Genomic DNA, 6,000 nt, shown 5'->3' on the forward strand with positions numbered 1-6,000 from the left:
TGAATTTCCTTTCCCTATGGTGGAGAGCTTTCAGGGTACTGCCAGTGGTTGCAAATCTGGCAGTACCCTGAAATCTGGAATTTAACTGCTCATATTTTGTTGAGTTTTCGTGATATATGACTTTTAAAAATAGCCAAACGAAGTTAGTAACGTTTTTGAAAAAGCTATCAAGCTTTAATTCCTGCTAAAACTAAAAATGAAACGATGTCAGTTTAATCCAAACTTAATCGCGCTTGGCCTTATTTTTGCCCTTTGTATGTATCCAAAGTTCTTGAATAACAATTTGTTATCTATCTCTTAAAAATGTTTTTTTTTTGCTTTCATGTTAAAAAATAGCCTATTTCATCATGTGGAAACATTTGTTTTTTATTTTTTTTGCAAAACGGCTCAATTCCAACATGTAAAAGCATTAAAAAAATGTTTTGGGGTTTTTCATTTTTTTGTTTTTGAGGTTTGAAGTACGTCTTTACGCTCATGGTTCGTACTATCGATGTCGAAACATTAAGTTCTATAAGCTTTTTTTTTACCGTATAACAGTTGAAGCTGAATGCGTGAACTGTTTTTTTTTCGCTTTTTCAAAAGCTACACTAAAGTTTGTCATTTCGGGTCTCATTTTGAACACATTTCATTCTTTATCATATGCCTTACTTTTCAATAATGGCTAAATAAGTAGAAAATATCATCATTTTTTGTCTTGCTGCTGTTTAATTTTTTAAATTTATTTTTTTTTCATTTGCAAAATGTAAAGACTGCACTCTGTAATCGACTCACCATGAATTTAGTCCTATGTTTTTGAAATTCAAAAAAAATAATAAAAGAATTAAAAACTATTTTTTTTTTTTTGAAAAATTATTTTCAATCAATTGGAAATTCGAGTTAAAAAGATAAATAACTCGAAATTTTCAAAAAAAAATAGTTTTTAATTCTTTTATTATTTTTTTGAATTTCAAAAACAGGACTAAATTTTATCATATAAGATCAGTATTTCAAACCACGACACAAACGCACGTCTTATTCAGTATCATTATAAACCAAAAGAAATTGGATTTTTTTTTACTTTCAAAAATTATGAAAGAAATGCTTCTCTAAAATGCATTTCATTCAGGACTAAATGTAATTAAAAAATTTTGGTAAATTTTTTTCATCTTTCTCAAAATTTTCCATCATAGTTTTTTTTTGTTAATCAACTTGGCATGTTATGTTGATGATATTTCACAAGTGGTGCCAATCTCCGCTTCGCCTCTTGGTAAATAATTTAAAAAATGTTTGTATCCGAAGCTTCAAGTACCAGAGATGAGCTCTTGGTAAATTAATTATTTAAATAGGAATTGGAATTATACTTTCGTGTAATTTATCAAATTCTGAGGAAATTTCGAAAAATTTTCTTCCGATCTTCTTTTGGCTCATGTCAAACATAAAGAGCCAAACGTTTTTCTTGAAACTTGAATATTTTGAAAATTTGGATACTATGCTTGCTTTCTATGCTAGACTATTTATGGTGGAACTGTATAAAATAGCATATAGACAAAATAGCATAAATTTTGCAAGCTTTTGTTACGTGTTATCGCGTGCTTTTATGACTAAGTTTTCAATTCTAGAAGACAAATACATATCGTGGCCATTTAGTGGCTGATACATAAGATGACTATTTATTCATTTTCGTTAATTTTTCTCAAAAAAAAACTGAATAAAATCAAGTCCATTTTTTTGTGCTCATTTACAACTAAATTTTTGATGGCCGGAATGTTGTGGATAGTATTAGTATCATGAAATCTGATTGGCTAATCTGATTGGTAATTGAACATTTTTTCAAAAACTTTCATGCTATTTGATCTTTATGCTAAAGTTATGGTCACCATATATGATTGCAGTCATGTTTTCTGAAGCTCTTTCACGATTTATGAACGAGACTTTTAGAAATTTTGAAAATTATGTTTCTCATTGGACTTTTATTTCTGTCTTTTTTTACGGTTGCCATGAACAACAGTTATCAAATCGGGTATTGTTTTTTTTCGAACAAAACAATTCTCTTTCCCTCTCTATCTTCATCTGTTTCGGTGTAATACGTATCTGAATGTGATACATATGTTCTACATATCCGCAAATGGAAATTTACGATTTTAGGTACAGTTTTGAAAAAAATGAACGGTTTTCAATTACCCTTTGCTTCCTGAGGTCGATGAACGGAAAATGGAAAATGTTCGATGAGCGGTTTTCAATTACCCTTCGCTTCCTGAGGTCGTTTGATTTGTTCGGCTTTTTTTTCAAAAAAAAAGTAATTATGTTATTACACGCGGGCCACGATTTATTTACTATGTATGAAGAAAATTGTCTGCTCTTACCATCAGATCTGATGTCGCAGAACGAGATTATGCTTGTAAAGTTTCAAAGAGACAGTGAAAAGTTTGATGAATTTTGATGGGGTAGTTAGGATCGATGAAGTTTTCTATTCAGCTTTCATGTGAATTAGAAGATGAAGGAGAATAGTAATAAAATTTTGGAGGCATTTGGAAACAGTTAGGAGAAAGGATCTTCTTAACAACATCTCATTATTTTTCAGTGGTTACTTAAGTAACTACCATGTTCGATTTAACAACTGTTGCCATTATTATTATTATTATTATTATTATAGATTTAGCAACAGAGTTGCAAGGGGTTTTCCCCTAAGTAAGTCGATTGGAAATGAGTCTACAGTTGTTCCGGGTACAGTCACAGTAGAGTTTCCAGGTACATGAGTTGTCAGGATTGAAATATTGGTCAAAGTAGCGCCACATCCATTTGAGACAGCGACTCTTAAACCCGTCACTGTTGAAGACGTCAATGATAGGCGGTGCTAGAGAAATTAAGCGTGCAGTTCTGAACCAGAAGTTGTGTTCACATTGTCTTCTCCTTGGCCGAGTCACCTGGAACGAAACGGACCGACAGCTTCTGGTAGACAATGGTGATATTACATCAGAAAAATCATAATCATAACGACCAGTTAAAATTTTGTTGTAAAGCAGTAAGTCATTAAGCTGAATAAAGAAAGGCAAAGGTAAGATATTAAGAAATTTCAAAGCGTCTTTGTAATTCATGCCTGGTGTTATCCATCGGCATACCTTTCTTTGAAAGCCTTCAATTCGCTTCATTCCTGTAACGTTAAGACCGAATGCACTCGAGCTATAAAGCAGCTTGGGAAGAATCATACTCTTGTAGATGTTCAGCTTACTGAATACCGGCAAGAAAGGTGAGCTACGTTTCACCATTTGGAAAACTCGCATGACACTATTAATTATAGTAGTAATGTGGAGTGTCCAGTCGAGGTTACTTGTTATGACTAACCCCAAATCTTTATGTACAAGAGCAGGAGGAATAACATTATCATCAAAATAAATACCACTATAGGAGCCACTGAACAATAAATGAGAGCATTTCTGTAAATTAAAAGGGATTTTGTTCTGTATACTCCAGTCGAAGACAGAGTTCAGATCACTTTGGAATGCTTCAGGGGAGCGGTCGAAACTTATAAACTTTGCGTCATCTGCACAAAGCAAGGAATATGAAAAGGAACACGAGCTCGGAAGGTCGTTAATGAAAACGAGAAAAAGGAGTGCTGATAAAAGTGCTCCTTGTGGTACTCCACTGGATATCAAAATCCCCTTTGAAAGCGAATTCCCAACCTTGACAACTTGAGTGCGGTTAGAAAGATATGACTGTAGCAAAGACAATAACTTTCCTCTAATACCTGTTGAATACAGTTTGCGTAGTAGGATTCCATGGTCTACACGATCGAAGGCCTTTTCAAAATCAGTGTAAATAACGTTTACAGGTTGACCGTTGTTGACAAATTTGTAAACGGTGTCCAGATAAATTATCAATTGTATGGTAGGTGACCTATTTTTCCGAAAACCAAACTGTGCGTCATGAAACCAGCCACTGTAGTGATTATACAAATCAATAAAGATACAACGCTCAAATATTTTTGAACAAATCGGTAACAGTGATACCGGCCGATAATTTTTGACATCTGCCTTGCTACCTTTTTTATATATTGGGATTACATGCGCTAATTTCCACGCTGTAGGATACAAGGAGGTCTGTAGTATTTTCCTGAACAGCTGACAGAGAGATTTTGAGATAGATGAAGATGTGTGCTTATATATGGAGGCCGGCAATGAGTCAGGTCCGCTTGCTTTGTTAACATGTAAGCCATTACAAATCTGCATTACGTTGCTGTCTTCAAAAATAATGTTGTCGACGATTGGCAGTTCGGATTCGAATGACAATGAGCTTGGGTCAAATTCTGTAGAAACCTTATATACAGATGAAAAATAATTGGCGAATAAGTCAGCTTGTTCTGAGTCACCTTGAGCTATTAATGAATTGAAATGAATCTTAGATGGTAAGGCAGATTTGTTGAACGACCTGTAATACTTGAACAAGGAATTTGTGTTACGGTTGTCTGCCAATGAAATCTGGTATTCCAGCTTGTCTCTTGATATTAGCCTAACACATTCAAGTTCCTTTACGGCAACTTTTGAGTGACTAGTAGGCAATTTTCGTTTCAAAGTACTCAACTTTTTCAAATGATACGAGGTGTTTGAGGATATCCATGGCGACAGAGATGCGCGGTGACGTGTGCGAATGGGTACTGCTAGGGGTAAAAGGTTCTTGAACCAAATTTCCCATTCCTTCACTAAAACATTAACATTGGACCAGCACCGTCCCAGGAATGGTGACTCAAAAATAAGACGATTCAGTTTGTCATAATCACCCTTACAGTAACTGAAATAATTCTGGCGATGAACTAGGCGTGGCATTAGGAGCACATTTCTCATGGTGAAACTCCCAGCTATTGGATAATGATTAGATATATTGATACCATCGTCAATTCTATTGATGTGGATAAAATCAACATTCTCAGAAACGAAGAAAAGATCAAGAATGCCGGAGACTGCCGTCGAGAAGTCAATGAGCTGTATTAAGTTGGATTCATCCATAAAGTCCAATAACGCAAGACCTAAGAGTGACGACGTCGAGTGATCATCCCAATCAATGTCTGCATTAAAATCACCACAAAATATAAGATTACCATGAGTCATTTTCATAGAAGTTACAGTATGTGTCAACGAATCAATATGTTCGGCGTTAAAAGCAAACGGACTATTATCCGGAGGTGAATAACAACAGAGTATTGCAAGATTAGAGTTGTCGAACGTGCAGCAGCACGCCGTGAGTGATGCTGCAAGCGTTATCAAACGGGAACTGACTTTTTTCAGCTTAAGACTTTTCATTCGTCTGGAAAGTTTTGAGCTAATCTTATATCTCGTTGGTCGCCTCAAACTGTATATTTTGAAGACCGGAAAAAAACTTTCTTTTGCGTATGTGAAAACACAAAAATTCGAGTTTCATTTAATTGTTCAAGTTTAAGATCTTTTCGGTGCAACGGGCGTCTACCCGATTTGTGTCGGCTGTTACCGAGCGAGGATGCATTTTGTTTCGACGCTAATTTGCTGCTGACAATTGCTTTTTTGTTTGTTTTTCCTCAAAAGTAATTTCATTCGAGTCAAACGTATGAAAATTTTGGTTGACCTAATTTTCGATGGTTTTTTCGAACTTTTCGTCCTGCTATAATATTGTTTTTGTGATCTATAGCAAGTGGTGCGAAGCTACGCTCTGCCCCTTTTTTAAAATCTTTTCTTACACTTGAAAAAAACTTACACTTGGTAAAAAAACTTTTAACTTACAGCCTGAAACAGCCATCATTAGACCGAGCAAAGCGTGTAAAATTTTGTTCTGTTGAAAAGTTTCAAATACATTTTTAAAGTTAAGTGATCCCCAAATTAATGGAGCAAAATGGGAAATTGTCAAGAGTCCTAAAAGATCTTTTCAATGCATTACTTTTTTCCAGTTGAAAATTCAATTTCTGAATGTGATTTTGCAGCCACGTTTGAAAGCAGCGCGCATGGGTTGCATGAGTAGAAGTGTTGGACTTCTGGAGATGACTCCGAGAGTGTTGAC

Source organism: Symsagittifera roscoffensis, chromosome 9 (genome assembly GCF_963678635.1).
Source record: "Symsagittifera roscoffensis chromosome 9, txSymRosc1.1, whole genome shotgun sequence".
NCBI classification, from domain to species: domain Eukaryota; kingdom Metazoa; phylum Xenacoelomorpha; order Acoela; family Convolutidae; genus Symsagittifera; species Symsagittifera roscoffensis.